The sequence below is a fragment of the Nothobranchius furzeri genome, chromosome 2 (assembly GCF_043380555.1).
Source record: "Nothobranchius furzeri strain GRZ-AD chromosome 2, NfurGRZ-RIMD1, whole genome shotgun sequence".
NCBI classification, from domain to species: domain Eukaryota; kingdom Metazoa; phylum Chordata; class Actinopteri; order Cyprinodontiformes; family Nothobranchiidae; genus Nothobranchius; species Nothobranchius furzeri.
The window spans coordinates 75194733-75212952 of NC_091742.1; the positions used below are offsets into that span (position 1 = coordinate 75194733).

The window sequence follows — 18220 nt, forward strand, 5'->3', positions numbered from 1 at the left end:
AGGTGTATATTAATTTAATTTGCTCAAAGTCTTGAAAGAACTTCAAGAAACCAGTAGTGAGAAACTGAGCATCTGTGCCTTGGCTGTCCCAGCACCTGGCCCTTCAGTCCCACTGGAAGCTGTGTGGGCAGATATTTTGGGCCGAGGAACTTTCTCAGTATTGTCTTTCAGTTCCCCCCGATTGCCTTGCAGACTGACTAAATATAATATCACCCTCCCCATTCTTTTTCTGACATTTACGTCTTAACCTGAAAATTGCACACAGATGTATAAACCTGTATAATTAACTTCACTTAGTCCATGCCAAAGGAATGAGGACAAAAATGATCTTAAAGGTTCACAAAAAAAGATTAGTGCAGTCTAGAAAAAGGAGGTGCAAAAAGTAAAATATGAAATTTTCGATCAATTAAAAAAAAGTGACATTACTTCATGATGATACAAACATTTTTCTGGCATTATTAGTCTTACTGAGCTAGCTTAAGAGCAGGCCACTGTTGAAATGGCATCTCGCTGGCCCGGCAACTAGTCTGGCAGGTGTTTTTAATGAGCCACCAATTCAAGCCACACAGGTGACTGGAAATGGTTAAAAAAAGAAACTTTAAAAAAAACTAATATGTTGTCTATCAAACATTTCCTTGCAACACAAAGTGGATATTAGTGTGTTTTATCTCATACTTTTGGGTTGTTTAGCTTGTTTTCCGTTAGCTAGTAGCTACCTGGTTGCCATATTGGATGAGCTGCGACCTACCTCCTCCACAAAATTCCTGGAGTCCAGTCTGAAAATAGCTGCCCAGTAATAGCTGCCCATGGCACAAGAAAATCATGTTTGTATAGCTATTTATCTGCAACTGACTTATTTGATAATTAGAAATTTTTAGGGTGTAGGTACTAACTTTGGTATTATTTTGTTAAAACCCATGATTAGTAATTAAGTTGTTTATGAATTATGGTTAGAAAAAACAAATAACGCTTGTATTATTTGAGGAACGTGTGTATTTTACCCATGTAAGAAGTTTCAGCAGGAGTTGTTACTGCTATTAAAGTTGATGGAAGATTTTATTATTCCAGTTTGAATGTTTTATTATTACATTTATCACTCAGTATTTAGCAGAAACCAAAAATTAGAATCCTTAAAAATCTAGTTTGATCTTCAACTCTTTTGCTTTCTTCCATATTTTTGTTTTATTTAGTATGCCATATTTTATTATGTTAAATAATTTATTCAGAAAAAAAAAGATTAAAGTGTATGTGCAAACTAAATCACCCTTTGTCATTATCTTAATCCTTTGGGGTTAATATTTTTTTTCAACACTAGAGAATATATATATATATATATATATATATATATATATATATATATATATATATATATATACACACACACACATACATACATAAATACACACACACACTTTACGTCAGTTGTTGCAGGATGAAATTGTGTGAGCGAATGTTTGTTTTTTTGAGTTTAATCCTCCTAAATCTGGTTTAAAAATTCCTCAAAGATAACTAGATAATATTTCACGTTTTTCCATCATTTACAATGATGTTGTAAAAGCATTGTAGGTATATACCTGCAATGCTACAATAATATGCACCTACAACATATGTTGTAGGTGCATATTTTAAAAATATTTTATATGTTTCCAGATTATTTTATTTTTTTCTATAACATGTACATTGACAAGCAGCAGATACTTCAGTCACATTTTTATTCTCAATGACAATTATTCACATCTTATCTGTTTGTTTCTTATACCTTAGAAACACAAGCTGGGGTGAACGTGCAGAACTTTTCTGTCTGTTTAAAATGCCACCCCCCCTCCCAAAGTGACAGGCTGAGAAACCTCAACAGATGGTAGCAGAGAGAGGCTGGTATATTCACCCCGGGTTGGTTTCACAGACCTCCAAATAAACATCATCCTAAAAATAATCTTTTAACTTGCTTGGCGTCGACTTCTTTTCTACCCCTCCTGTCTGTCCCCTTGCTCTTTTCCCTTTGTCTTGCCACACTGAGCATTTTATCACACAAACTGCAATAAGTTGTCACACTTTGTTTTTATTTTTCATTTAAATTTTATGTTCTCTCATCCACCTGCACATATTTTAGTTTATTCAGCTGAAAACAGCTTTGGTCTGACCCACAAAGAAAAAAGCTATAAGCCCCTGGTCCTCCCCAGGGGAGTAAGTCACGGTACTCCGTGGCACTTCTCGGCATGTAAAATCCAGCTTAAGGAGCTGATATCAGCCCATAAATATAGCCAGTGCATCATTCTGCAGTGTAATGAATATGAAAGGAAAGCCTTGCAACACCTGTTGTACCCTCTATCCTTGAAATTTCAGTGGAAAAAAGTCGACCCCATCTGACGAGGTAGTAAAGTGTTTGTCAACACATGGTGATGTGACAAATTTGATACCAAACATCGAACATTAGACAGGATGTGTGTGTGTGTGTGTATGTCTGAATTGTGCACTTTGGTTCCCTTTAAATGATGAAGTAAATATTTTCATGGCTCGATTTGGACATAATTATGTCAAACTGGAGATGGCAGTAATTGTGTGGGTGTTGCACCTGGTGGAAGCTGTTGGGGGTGATGATGGATTAAAAGAGGAGTGATGGTGTCTGAGTGTTTAATCTGAGCAAGCCTGTTGTCCTTAAGCGGCTGCAACCCTTGAAATGAGAGAGTCGTTTGTCAGGTTGATTTCAGAGATAAGGAGGTCAAAGCGTGTTTGGGCAGAAGTTCTGCTATTAACTAGGGCTGCACAATATATCGTAAATACATCGTTATCGCGATATCAGCATGCACAATATGCATATCGCAAAGAACAGATAAATATCGTAATGAATGGTCAGCTCAAATGTTTGCTACACATTATGCATTCTGTCAATCAAATAAAAGAATTACATTTTTTTTAACAAATCAAATAGAGCTCTTCACCCATTTGGCCAATTGGGTGGGTTCTCATAGGTTAGAGTCCCGCCCCCAAGGCGGACGGCCCTTAATTTTGATGGTTAGCAAACACCTGAGTTAGCTTAGTTCTCCTCTTTCTGCTGATTCTGCTTTTCCCGGGATCCACTGATTGCTTTTTCTTGTTTATTTTCTTTTCCCCTTTCTTTTTCAAATGTTTTGCTTATCTCATTTTTATAACTTATTTTTATTTCTTTGTTTTTAGTTCCTGAGTTAAGTTTTTATTATCGCAAGTAATATCGTCATCGCAATATTAATCACTGTTATCGAATATCGCAGGTTTTCCTAATATCGTGCAGCCCTACTATTAACCCTTTGATGCATGAATTATGAAATCTTCAACCATTAATTTTGTAACAAATGTTTTCATTCATATTTAGGTGTGACTGAAACCAATTTCAACAAATCCAACCCTTTTTGTAACATTTAATAATTTACAAATAATTGATTGCATGTCCACCTCAGTGGACAGCGTGCGTTCTGAACAGGAAATATGTTGGTTGGACTTACTGAAGGTCAAATGGAGGGGCTCAAATGCAATGAAGTCTTCAAGAGCTGTGCTTAATAGCAAAAATAAATAAATAATAATTCTGAATACCTGTCCACCTGTCTGAGGCCCAGTACAAATGTAGCTGGGTTTTTCTACAGCTTAGCCTGTTATTCACACAAAGCAAAAACAAAAATGGTACCAAAACGCTGTACAAGGTAGAGATTTACAAATTCTCCATTGTCAGCATTAACGTGTAGACGTACACAAGTGGGGTTTTAGGTTTTGCTACATCACTGCCCGCAATGAAAATGCTCACATGTGCGACCCGTGTTTGATTTTACAAGCTCTATGCAGATGACCAGAGGCAAAAGGCGATGTTAAGGAGCTATTCCACGTCCAAGGAAGGTATTTTATTTTAGCAAAGACGATTATTTAGCTGAAAACGAGGTTGTGTGGACCCAAATTTTTTTCCTAGATAAGCGGGGGAAGGATGTTAGGTTGTACAAAAACCCAGCTAGGTGTGTTCATGACTTGACTCAGAGAAGGAAACATGTCCAAAAAAGGTTTGCATTAATTCACCACAAGAAACCCAACTTACAGCTGTTTGATTCTCCCAAAAGGTTATGTGGTGTTCAAGGTGGGCAGTCTCTTACATAATTATTTTAATCATCTTAGACCCAGAATCAGGCCTTGAATGCATCGCTGCCAAGATGCAATAAAAAAAATCCTAATTTTTTTTTTCATATTTCATCACTGAGCATTAGCAATAACAGCTCTCCCATGTGAATGTTTTTACTTCTAAAGTCAGAATTTAACAAGAAAATGGTCTAAAAGTATTCTGTTATGGTCAAAATTGAAAAATAGGAATCTGCAGGTTAGAGCTGTACAAAAATCTAATATTGTGTCCCGAAAACTTTAATCATGTATCTCTAACAATGTGTCTGCTAGGAAATAAAAGGAAATTAATTTAGTGCAGTGAAGGTTTCATATATGTTGGTTGTGTAATGGATTGATAAAGGAAATGGAAAATGTCAACACACCGGAGAAGTTCACTGGGGTGACCAAACTCCTCTTCGGTTTCACATTGGTTAGGAGTTCAGCTGCTCTGCGTCTAAGTGAACGTCTTAATCTATAAATATTCATTACACCATGTTATTGGCGACCTGTTAGAAAACTGTAAATGCTACATGGACACAAGAACACATAGAAAATGTAGGTCTGATGAAGAAAAACATGAATGTTAAAAAGAGAATCAGAATCAACATTTATCGTTTTTGCTCAGAAAATAATCTGTTATTGTTCTTAATTAACCAAAAAGATTTTTTTCAAAAACCTGATCTGCATAATTCCCTCATTAAAGAGAATAATCTTCCTAAAATGATGTGATTATATATTTCTAGGCAGATTACGTGCTCTTTTTCTCCATCTTTTACCGTCATAATTCTAAGTAATTATCGGTTCATTAAGCTTTTAAAAAAACTGCTTTTTGTCAGTGCCTTGCACCACATTTTCATCCAGATTTAGATGCAATCTGTGATGATGAATTATGTCATGCAGCACTTAATCTAGTTTGAAAAAGTGAAACAGAAGAAATAAACAAAGCCTTTAAAATAAGAGGTCCAGCATCACGTTCCGGTGCTGTGACTGTATCCATTCTGCCTAAAGTAACATCCCTCTTTGTGGGTGAAGAGAGGTCTAGGTGTTCTACATAATCTAATCTGCTCTGATTTCGTCTCATTTTGCTCTATAGATCCATTTGCATGCAACTACTAACGTTCTTCTTTAAGTTGTACCACACTTGGGGTGGAAAATGTACTCTTTTCTTACTTTATGAAAGCTAAATGTGGTGTGACAATTATAACTTTTACAGAAAGATGTTGATGTAAAGCTAGTTATGCAGAAATGTTTCCACAAAAACCCAATTCTGTAATATCGCTGAGGCACAAAACACGTTTTAGTTCAACATTAGATCGTAATTGTAGATAATTGAGCTGAAGTCAGCGTCCTCTGCTTAGATAGTTTGGGCCTTTAAAGTTTGGTTTTAGTATATTGTGAAATTACATTATTTTATGTTGATGAAAGAAGAACAACTTTTATTTAAAGAAACTGAACATAATGGCAGCTTCAATCCCAAGATGCTTTGGGTCATCTCAGATTTCTCCTATATTTCACTCTGCCAGCCCCACACCACACCTGACACCCCGATGCTTGCACGTCTCATCATACTTTCTCTCTGCAGCAGAGCAACATGAAGATTAAAATCATTTGTTTTTAAATGAGCAATTAACATTGAACAAATTTAATCTATTTGCAAGCCTAAGTTTATCTTAAAAAAGACATTATTCATATTTAACATAATTATGTTTTCTGTCACATGATGAATACACCTACATACGTTAAAAAGCATCTTTGTAAACATTTCCAAACTTTCATATTTTAATCCCTGTCATCTGTCTGAGATTAAATGATATTAATAAGTGCAGAGCGACATCTCTGTATTATGAGCTGCATGTAGAGAGTATCTGTATGTGGGTCTGCGTAAGTGGAGAGGTAAAGAGCCTGCACTCAGATCAAATAGCAGTTTCTATTCCAGAAGTTGTGTCCATGTATGGAGGCTTCTATAAACTGCTGTAGTGCAAGCACAGGAGTCCTGGGAGGCTGTAGAAAAGTCAAAGGAATATAAATATTTAGCTGTGTGTGTGTGGCATCACTAAAAACGTTCTGTGTTTTACTGGGATAAAAATGTAATTTGATATCTGGTTGATTGGCGTGTTTTATTTTGATGAGGTAGGGTCACAGTTCAAACAGAGAAGTTCTTGCATGGTGTGGTAATGGCAAAAGTAGACACATGATACAGCTGTGGTGTCTGAATCCATATGGTGAAAGCAGCGCTGATGAATGATGGCCGCCTTCTTTTAATGAGACCGATTCTCTGAAGGCTGGCTTGTTGCAGGAACCTACCTGGGTGCCTGTGCCAGTGGTTGTAATGTGTTTCGCAATAACAAGTGAAATTTGAAAATAGTGTTAAAACGTACTACGTGTTATCGTTTGAGCGTTTGAATTTCAGCATCGGTGTTGAAAAATGGACTTGTTTTGTAGGAAGGAGTACAACGATCGCACTGAAGCTAGCGGGTTACTGGGCTGCTACTCCTGGTGTCTGGTTAGAGACACGAAAAGTTTAAGCCACAAGAAACCAGTACTCCCCTTAGTCAATGGTTCCAATAGTAATGTTAAGCCCTGGCCCCTCAGTGCAAACAAAACTTCACACTTCATACATATTTTTCCCAGGAGTTGACTTAATGGTTGAATATGGAACAATTTAACAAGAAGTTATTAAAAAAATACCTCCACGTGGCGTTTAGAAGTGTGCAGAATGAAGGTATAGTATTTCCTTTAACATCTATATTTTAATAAAAAAATAATCAAACATGTATTTTGAGGGGCACAACATTGAGTTTATGTTTATATCTACCAGCCAATAGAGGACACCATTGCAGGTTGCCAAACGCTCCGTTAGGCTGAGCTGAAGTAGCTGCTTCTGAACAGAAGATGTTGTTATCTTTCTCAGAAGAGGAGCGACCATAAAATAACTAAAACCATAGTGAGTTTAGGTGAAGCCTACAACAGATGGACCCAGATAAAAAATTAAACGAATCGACAGCGAACCTGATGTCCTGACAGCTGGAAACCTTGTTCTATTGTTGCATCCACAATCTCCACACACTAGATGCTGCTTTGGTGTTTGTGTTCCATATTCAACCTTTAACTTGACCCACATGATTATTACCTTGCTAATGTGTGTTCAGATATTAGGATCTTTATATATTTTATGTTGAAGGTATTTATTTGAAGCTTTTAAAAACACTATGATTGTGCACAGTTGAGTAGGTTGGGCTTTCAGCTCTACAAACTGACAAAAGACTTTGGCTCCAAAAGTACGTCATGGCAGCTCCTAAGGATGCAAGAAAATACCAATACACTGAAATATCACAATATTTCATGTTATGATACTGAAACAAATCATTTAAATAATGTATTTATTCAAAATGTACATGCAAATATTCACTGTATTTTTTGTGAGATGCAGTTCAAACTCTGACTGCTAGGTGGCAGCAGTTTTTACCGCCTTCATTCTAGCAGAAAAACAAGGCTTGACGATAAAACTGGATGCTTCTTGGAAGGGTCTGGCCAGAGTTTCCTGAATAAATTCATGCTTAATTATCTATTATCTGGCTTTTAGTATCACTACATATCACATAGTCTCACTGCATTGTGATAAATATATCACCAGATTTTTGTCAATACACACTCCCAACATGCTTCTGTTAACAGAATATTTTGGCTTCACTTTTCAGCAAAGACAGTGTGGAAATGCATTGTCTCATTTTGACGTAAGTTGATGCTGAAGGCACAAATGTGACAAAAAAAACTGGGTTGGATTCACACTAAATTGGTAAATACAGCACTTCTGAGAAAAGTTCAAATATGACAGGGTCCCATATTGTATCATTGTATCATTTTTGTTAGTAATTCAAATATCGACCCTTCCCACAGCTGCTTGTTGTTTCTCATACTTTCGGACTCGTCATTGACAAGCTCACTAGCTTCAATTTAGTAGACGATAGGCCACTGGTCACTAATATTGCTTAATGTGGTTTAAAACACTTAAGCAGCGTCTGTTCATCCAGAATGTTTTGTTTCAGTTCAAATCTGCCCTAAAAACAGCAGAATCAACTTTTCTCTGTAAATGTCTCCTAACCTGTTCAGCATTATTGTTGCTTTAGATGTGAACAACTAGTGAGAGCAGCCTTTGGCCTTCAGAGGACACTCAGACTGAAAACAGAAGAAAACACGTTTCAAAAGTATTCAACCTAAACATTAACAAACCTTCTAGTTCCTCTCATACGGAGCCTGAAGTAGAACCACAAGGTCATCTCTGTGACTTGCTCTTTTGGCCAAATGAATGCTGTGAAAAGGTAGCTGGGTTGCATGTTACTATATACAGCCTTAGATCAGTTTCTCTCTCTCTCTCTCTCTCTCTCTCTCTCTCTCTCTCTCTCTCTCTCTCTCTCACACACACACACACACACACACACACACACACACACACACACACACACACACACACACACACACACACACACACACACACACTGGTCTTCATGGTCAACGTTTCTGCTCAGATGATTTAGCTGACCCTAGATCTGCCTGGACAGTTCTGCCTCAGAGAGCCAAGTAGCCTACTGAAATTAGACACAACCCTCCTCCTGTGTCTAACCAATCACCGTTCTCAGGTCAGACACACTCACATAAATTCTCCTCATCTGCTTAGTTGGGTTTATTGGTTCTGAGACCGGAACTTGGTAAATGACTATGACAGACATTCATCACGCTGCCAGCAGTTAACCTGTGCACTCACCTGTAGTCTCCACCATCAGTCACAATGTCAGTGTGTTCACAGGTTGACATGTGGAATAAAAGTGGCCAATGAAACACAATGAGATGGTATATAAGACCGAATGGGCAATCCACACAGAACATTGTGTTATGGGTGGGTTTTAGATTTTTTTTCTTTTCTAGTGGGCATGGATAGCATAGCAACGTAAAAATGATGACCAAAGCTACGTTGGTTTCATTATGACTAGGGTACAGCAAAGTTAGTTATTTGGCATTAAATCCTGTATCCCAAATGTTTTTGTATGTCTCGTACCACGTGCAGCTGTAGTCTCTACATGATTGATGCCACATTGGTCTTTACCAAATGATTTGTTTCTTCTAAAAACCTTGGTTGCTGTTCTTCTAAAATTTACTACAGATCAATATTTTACTTTAATTGTTGATGTTATCATTTATACCTGTCCTCCATTGCTAAAAGGTGCAAAATAGACAGTAATTTTTTTTGCCTGTGTGTGTGTGTTTGTTGGTTCTATACTTGTCTATACTACATACTGAGGACTAATGACATATACTTAACCTATAAAGTGAGGACATCAGTTGAAGTGAGGACGTCTAGCCTGAGCCTCGTTTCAGAGCTCTACTAGTTGGTTTTAGAGGTATATTGTGAATTAGGTTTCAGTTTAGGTTAGGATTAGTCCTATGGTTAAGAATAATGCATTCCCTAAAATGGATGGTAGTCATTGACGGGCCTCACAAGTATTAGAAAGACGTGTGTGTGTGTGTGTGTGTGTGTGTGTGTGTTTGTGTGTGTGTGTGTGTGTGTGTGTGTGTGTGTGTGTGTGTGTGTGTGTGTGTGTGTGTGTGTGTGTGTGTGTGTGTGTAATTTCATGAAACCTTCAGAGAGCACTAATTGGATGTACTTCTACAACTGACCACCTTATGGAGTCAGTCCGATTCATGGTGGCAGCCACAGCTAATTGGCTACACTGTACAAAAAATTGGTGGCAACTGAGTCAACAAGTCAGTCACAACATGATGGCAACAGGTAGCATGAGTTGGAAAGCTAGGCCTTTAATTTAACTTTAATGTGACTGATGTGCACGTGTTCCTACAGTTGAACTCCTGTCAGCATGTTTGGTTCCTTTGAGAAGTGAACACCTGCAGAGACACAGCTGGGTGGGTGGTTGCATCATCTGAACCTATCTGGCACTGGAACACAACGTGAGCCAAGATAATGGAGTAGAATATGGCACCATGTACGTCTCTGTGAAGTTGTCCCAATTAAAAAACAATGCAGACAGATGGTTGAGTCACTGCATCAAACAACTGTAGCTGTTATGGCTCAGTCAGTTCTGCATCCAGCTGGAGGAGAGGGCTGATGTCTGACTAAGACTATTTTAAAACTGTATCAGCAGCGTTTGGATGAGTTGGAGTTAGGGTGTCTTTAGGTTAGGGGTGCAGCTGAGGGGTTAAGGCACTCTGTCTGTTATATCTCTTATTTTTTATCTAAGGCACAAAGAAATCACAGTTTCTTTGAGTGTGCACACATTTAATGTGTGATAGCTACAATGTGTGCTGTGAATCCATATCAGATATGTTTTATGTAATTAAAATGTTGCCTTAAATGCTTTTCTTAAAGAAGTAGGGCTGTTTGGAAGCATGAGAAGAAATTTAGAGGAATTTAGATTTTAATTGTTTTTCCAGACTTTGCCGAGCCCTCAAAATGTAACTGTCCTGTTTTTGGTTCTATTTCACAATGAATTAATAATAGATGACAAATACTGAAATCTGGAAGAAAAAAAACAACAATCTGAAAAAACTAACTCTATTAACTCTACTAATTAAACCACTTCTTCCTACATTTATTGTAATATCCTTATTTTTATTTGCCGTCTTTTACCTGGACTAATCATTGTATCTCATTGGTATCTAGAACACACACACACACACACACACACACACACACACACACACACACACACACACACACACACACACACACACACACACACACACACACACACACACACACACACACACAACTGACAAGAATAGGAGTGTCAGGCCTTTTATCCTCTAAACACAGACACAAATCCACAGGTTTTGACTTGGACCTTGCACTGAAGGCCAGTGTTAGGCCTGCTGTCATCAGGGCTCTGACCCTTTAATCCTTTGGAAAGAAGAGGCGGGAAGAAGAGCTTCATGCCTGGAATTCATTTACTCACAGTTCTAACTCGAGTAACATTTATTTTTCTTACAATTAAATTGAAATGACTCGTTACAAAAAAAGTGACATCAGGAGCCCTCTTCGTTTTTTGATGTTTAATTTTGGACATTTTCTCACATTGGTTTCTTGTCACAAACATACCTGGGTGTCCCCATTCCCTGTCTTGACCCTTGATAGAGCTTAAATAAACTCAAGCATCTAAACTTATTTGTTATGAAGGAATAAACATATTTCTTCCTCTAATAAATGAGAAAAAGCTATGTATTGACTGATGGATACTTGGGGAGTTAAGTGAGTCCATGAAGGACAACAATTCAGTTTGGGTATGTGAGAATATGTTTTGTGTGTGATCAGTTCAGGGCCCCACGTCTTTTTGAGTGGTGCTTAGAGGGATGTATTTAGAGGAGGGAGTGGGGGAATCCTAAACACCGGTGACAGTTGTCCTCTCCAACATGCTCCTGTCATTTCATTCAGAGCAGTTGTTTACAGGAGAGCGCCCGCTAAAGAGTGATGCCACTGAAGAGGAATTTATTTTGTTTCTAACAGAAATCCAAATTTCAGTGGTAATTTATAAACATTTAGGCTAAATGTGTCAAATTATTTTGATGTCTGACAAGATTTTGATTTTATAGGATTTTATACTAAAATTAACTAATATTTCGTGTTAGTTTTATTAACACATTTTTACGGTCATACGAGTGTCGCAGCAGAGATGTTTTGATTTTAAAACAGTTTATTATTATTTATTTTATTCCAAATTTCAGGCACATGATCTTTAGTTTGGTCAAAACGGTTATAGATAGCCTTGCTGAGATGCTGATTGTACCCTTTGGAAGATGAGACAAAATAAACTTTTTAAAAATATATAATTTATGATTTGTGAATGGTTTGTGATTTCTTAAATGTGTTTATTAGAAAATGCTGAGGGTTTGAATGCCGCTGACCACCTATTCTTGTGCAAGTCTTGGGTGGTTGATGACTGATTTGTCGGAGTGATGTGAGGGGTACGTATTAGCATTAGCTTCTTTGGATAAGCAGAGTTTTCTCTCTTTCACTCCACTTGACAGCTTATTAACACATTAGAAGTTCTAATTGCATTTCTGACATCGACTTCCTCTGTTGTTGAATTACAAGCTGACCCAGTTTTGGTTCTGAGGACTAAAACTAACGATCAGTACTTTCAGAATCAGTACTGTAAAGCACAGTTTTTGTCCAAATTAATATGATCCCAAATTACTAAAGCCGGGCGTACACTGTGCAACTTTTTCACTCGCAGCGTTCAGCTTCAGCTCAAACTGTACGACTTCCTCGCAGAGCAGATCTCACGAGTCATGCGCTCACACTGTACGACCCAGTTATCGCATGCGACCTGACTGCTCACACTGTACGTCTGGTAGCAACACGTCGGCCCTAAAAATATGCTAAAAATAGCTGTTTTTACTCAACACGTCAGACTTTTTTGTCTTGTTTTGCCTGTTGTCCTTCAGGAGTGCTGCAGGAGGACACACAGGGATTTTTGGGGGTTGGATGAGGAAAACGAAATAAAGAAAGTAAACCTGTGTTTTGTGATCAGTTTAATTTGACATGAACACGACAAACACGCTTTCTTGACAATCTTTATGAGTAAAAAAACGTGTAGAAACAAAAACGAACAGCGTGTGTTATTAGGGAAATAGCGAGCGAGCGGCGTTGATGCAGGATTACGCATGCGCCGTGAGCGGTTCTGATACTTTTTGGGTCGCAGCTGCTCGCAGCGCCTCTTCAACAGTGCGATACCCTCACGAGGGACGAGCGAAATATTAAACACGCCAGAAGTCCGTGCAACCTCACAACTGCTGATCGGCAGCTGGTCACGTGGTGTTAATCGCCTCTCGTAACCCCCTGTACACTACACGACCGCTCGGCGCAAAACTCGCCCCGATGTCGTGGATTCTCGCACGACTGGAAAATCGGCTCAAAAAAGTGAAAAAGTCGCACAGTGTCCGCCCGGCTTTAAACGAACAAAAAACAGTTGTGGGGCAGAATTTAGAAATGAGCATTCTGGAAGTAAAAACTTCCACAAAATAATTTATTGCTAGCATGAGTTAGTGCTTAGCAATGGTGGGTTTGCAAATTGGAAAAGTGTTGTTATTTTTAGCTTTGCTTAGTTTTTGGCTTATCTATTGTGCATTTCTACCGTAGCAGTAGCAAAAGATTTTGCTCTGCAGGTTGGTCTAGCCATGCTCTGTTGTAGCCTCAGTATGTCTACCATAAGGAGCCTAAGTCTCCTCCCTTTCCGGTCTGCTCATGGTTCCTCGGAATAATGCAAAAAAGTGAATGCAAGTCAACGGGGCTAAAAACGTTTTTTTTTTTTTTCTAATCAGCTTTGCCTTACGCTTTGGATCGCACATATGTTGTTTTGCAATTCAAATGAAAACTAATGATGGGTGTTTCGACAGTCATGTACTTTGAGATTCATCAGCTTGTAAATGTTCATAATTAGCATGACTACAAACCAGAAATTGGCATGTCGCATCTGTGACATCACCACATAATCTCCTCTCCCCTTGCGTAGCTGCTACTTACCAGAATACCAAATTTATTGTGGTTATTTCCTCCTGTGAGATGGATTTGAAGTTAGCTGAACTTACAGCCCTTTTCCCTCAGTTTTCTCTGTGTCTGGTTCGATGGTGTTGCTTTCATGAAGTGCATTTGTAGTCCTGGACTTATTTTCACACAAAACCTAAAATAGCGTTTCCCTCCGTTCGAAAATAAGCTTGTTCTTGGTATCAAAATGTGTCTTTAAAATCCACTGACATCATATGTGAAATCCATGGCACAAAACAAGCAAAATTAGAAGGTAGCATTTTTAGCTCCATTGACTTGCATTAATTTTTTTAGTTCTTCCGGGGACCCATGGTCCAGAAGTTGGTGGGCGTGACTTAGGCTCCCTATTGGCCTGAACAATTTTAGGTCTATCCAGTCACTGCGCTCTATGTTTGTAGAAAGACGCTGGGTAGGCTTAGCACCATTATTGCAGAGATATAATTTTTTTATTACATTGATGGCAGAGCTGGAATAGAGCCTAATAACAAATGATGTGTCGGCTCAGGAACTGCCCACGTATCAAATATCTTTGGCATTAAACTTTGGATGGCTGGGTTTTGCTGACATGAGCAGATAGAGGTACTTCTTCGATGGTGTTTGACGTTGACTGATTTCCATAGTGATGAATATGTCACGTTAGCCATTGCTCTGATTGGTCCAAGTGTTGTCCAATTGTGTGCAGAGACAGTTTGAAAGACAACCATAGACGTTGCCCTACAACCAGACCATACAATATTTACATATATAAGATGACTTACCAGGCTAGATGCATTTCTGCTAGAAAGTAATCTTATTGTTTACATAACGAATACAATTTTGGTTATTTAAAAAAATAATAATGACAGCCAGAGTGTTTATTTTTAAGTAGCTGAAGATTGTAGTGTTATTAGATAAACAGTGAATCTAATCGCTTAGACCTCTAGTGTGAACAGAAAACATTAGAGCTGATTGTGATGCTAATAGAGATAAGTTTTGTTCTCTTGAAAGAAATATGATTTGTTTTTTGTTCCATAGACCTTTAGAAACTGGGTCAGCTCCTGTGTATTTTCTTTTAAACAAAATTATTATGATTTTAGGTCCTGAGGCCACACACAAGGATGACTTCTTGGGCTTTTATATACTTGCAACTACTAAATGTTTAAACATCAATGGTTGTTTTAATGTTTATGAAGTAACATTAATCCAACAGAGCAAGGACCAAATAAAAATGCATATTAATCAAGGTCCCAGGTCTCAGAATGGTAAATGGTAAATGGCCTGTATTTGATATAGCGCCTTCTAGAGTCCTGGAACCCCCCAAGGTGCTTTACAACACAATCAGTCATTCACCCATTCACACACACATTCACACACTGGTGGGGATGAGCTACAATGTAGCCACAGCTGCCCTGGGGCGCACTGACAGAGGTGAGGCTGCAGAGCACTGGCGCCACCGGTCCCTCCGACCACCACCAGCAGGCAACGTGGGTTAAGTGTCTTGACCAAGGACACAACGACAGCGACAGACTGAGCGGGGATCAAACCTGCAACCTTCCGATTACGGGCACTTAACTCCTGTGCCACCGTCGCCAGAAGGTTAAAGAGTTGTATAAGTCATGCAGGTGCGAATCAGGAAGAACTACCATTTCATTGTTTGGAAGATGATCAAATACTGTTAATTAAAACATCTGTTTGATATTAAATAATGTTTAAAGGAACTGGATTCAGTGTGAAGTGGAACAGCACAGGCATCTATGCACAGGGATCTCTGTGTTGTAACCATCGTTCTGAAGTGAGTTATTGCCGAGATGAGAGGGTGTCTCAGCCCCTCTGTGCAAAACACTCATTAGTGTCAGAAATGCTGACTGCAAAAACAGGACAATGTTTTTGTAAAAAGCCACAAAACCTCACCTTGATTCCTTTAGACTTTAAAGATTTCTATGTTCACTGTGTTTAGTATACCAGCTGTCTCTTTAGAGCCCACCTTTGTTATTTTAGTTTTACAACTGGACCACATTTAAAAGGTGTGTGTCCCTGCCTCACCCTTATTATCACAAGAACATAGTGTGTTTCATGTGTAGCTATTATTATGTACAGTGGCAATGCATGTGAATGGGCCTTGGTGGTTTAATCTGGTGTTTGTGTGTGTTTAACATGACTCCTGAACCCTGAACAGGTGTGTGAGTACGGTGGTGGTGGTAAACGGAGTCTGCAAGGTCTACCCTGCAGGCAAACTACTGTTAAACTGTTTGTGTGACACAAACACCTCTGTTTGGGTGAAATTTAGCTTTGTTATTTCTGTATTTTCAAAGAGAGCAGTGACTTTTTAGTCTAAACAAAGATATAAGTCAAAATGAAAAAGGATACAACACCTAACAGAAGAATCTGTTTGACATTCTGGGCTTCTACCAAAACACTTGTTACGCTGTAACAAGACAAGAAACATTACATTTAATAAGTAAATGCATGAAACTGTGATAATTACCCTTGTACGGACAGTTTTTGTCCACTGGAGGACAAATTTACAATTTAAACTCAACAGAAATGGCCTCTCTCTCTCTCTCTCTCTCTCTCTCTCTCTCTCTCTCTCTTTCTCTCTCTCTCTCTCTCTCTCTCTCTCTGTAACTTTTAAGGCAACAATAGACATGTTTTCCCGTTTCTCCCTCCTGCTGGTTGAAAGCAGAATAACAACTGTTGTAAACAACACTGCCACAGCCTGCTGTAGCAACGAGTTAACATTAACACGTGTCAATTGATACTAAATGAGCTACAAAGTAGAAGATCCACACTGTTGGACAAACAAATATTTCTTTCAAGTCCAGTAGCAACAAAGCAAGGTCACTATCAGTCTGTGATTTTGTAGCCTGTTTTAGCTCCCTCAAACTAGTGTAGGCCACGCCGATGTTCACTCTGGTTTTAGCTCTTTGCATTGTCTCCAAAGATGTTACCCTTTTGCTTTTACTTACAGGCTCTGCCATGATGCCAACAGAAAAGCAAAATCTTCTTATGTGTCATTGACATTCGATGAACTGAAAAAGCTAACTGTTAGTCTTTATCTAAGCAACTGAAACAGTAAACAGCTATTGCTGTAAAACAGGTAGAGACCTTCAAATTTAATATAATTTTTTTGTAGTCGTTTATTTATTTATTTTTTTTTGTTCTTGAAAAGTGCCTCGTGATTTTTGGCGCTATATACAAGATAATTCTCTTACTTTGTAATGTACCTATACTTAAACCACAAAACTGTTATGTGCAGTTTCTGGTCAACAGAGAGCTGTCCAGTCTAAAGTTGTTCAAGTTTATGGTTCTAGAATCACCTAAACCAGTTTGAAAACAATAGCTTCAAATGTTAGGAAGTCTTTAGTGTTGCTTTAAATTCACTCACTCAATTTTTGAGCAGCAATTAAGTGATGGTAAATGGTAAATAATACCATATCTTGTTTTCTAGTAGGAACTAGAATACAAGATATATGACCCTGGAAAGGAACTACAAAATAATTTGTACATACATATGAATAATAAATATGAACATTTTAGTGAACAAGAACTAAGTGATTCAGTTTTGATAGAAGGTACACTCTCGATCATTCACTTCAGTAGTAGAATTTTGTATTGCAATTACTTTAAAATATTGGATTATTTAGCACAAAATAAAAAACCTTTTCAAATCATTGCTATAACAGAAACATGGTTAAAAGAAGGAGATGAGGAGGAGGTACAAATAGAGGGGTATGAAATGTGCATTATGAATCAGAATAATAAAAGAGGTGGTGGTGTTGCACTGTATGTGTGTCACAATTTAAAAAGTAAAGTCGTTCATAACATGTCAACAGCCATCCAAGATGTAATGGAAATGATCACTATTGAAATAATCTCTGAAAAGACAAAAAACATAATAAGTTGTATCTATAGAGCACCTGGATCTTGTGTAGAAACATGTACAAATACAATTACTGAGATGTTGAGTGGAATCTGTAACAAGGATGTATTTCTCTGTGGGGACTTTGATGTTGATCTGGAAAATGTAAACAATTCAAAGACAGCAAACGACTTCATAAATTCAATGTATCTACTGGGTCTGTTTCCACTGATAACCAAACCAACAAGAATTGACGCGCATAGCTCAACAATTATAGATAATATATTTACTAATGCTTCAGAGGGGATAGAGAGAAGTGGATTAGTGACAACTGATATCAGTGATCATCTGCCAATTTTCACAGTCTATAAAAATCACCAGATCAAAAATCAACAGAATATGGAAAAACTTATAAGGGACAGGTCACAAAATGCTATAGATGCACTAAAAGGAGATCTGAAACAAGAAAACTGGGATGAAGTATATGGTGATGATGTAAATTTGGCTTACAATTCTTTTATAGGAATATTATGTAGTCTTTGTGACAAAAACTGTAAAACAACATCTCAAACAAAGAGGGAGGATGAACAAACCATGGATGACAAAAGGGCTGCTGAACGCCTGTAAGAAAAAAATACATTATAGAGATGTTTCTTAAAACTAAGAAGAAGTGAAGCAGAAAGGAAAAACAAAAAATATAAGAATAAATTAGT

The 18220-nt window shown here is 38.0% G+C and overlaps 2 protein-coding genes across 3 annotated transcripts in view; both read left to right on the top strand.

Annotated features, from left to right (window-relative positions):
- The window catches only part of rbm14b (RNA binding motif protein 14b), a 43319-nt gene that overhangs the window by 13639 nt on the left and 11460 nt on the right, over window positions 1-18220 (top strand). The window lies entirely within an intron of this gene.
- The window catches only part of actn3b (actinin alpha 3b), a 43579-nt gene that overhangs the window by 3010 nt on the left and 22349 nt on the right, over window positions 1-18220 (top strand). The gene's annotated exons all lie outside the window — the stretch shown is intronic.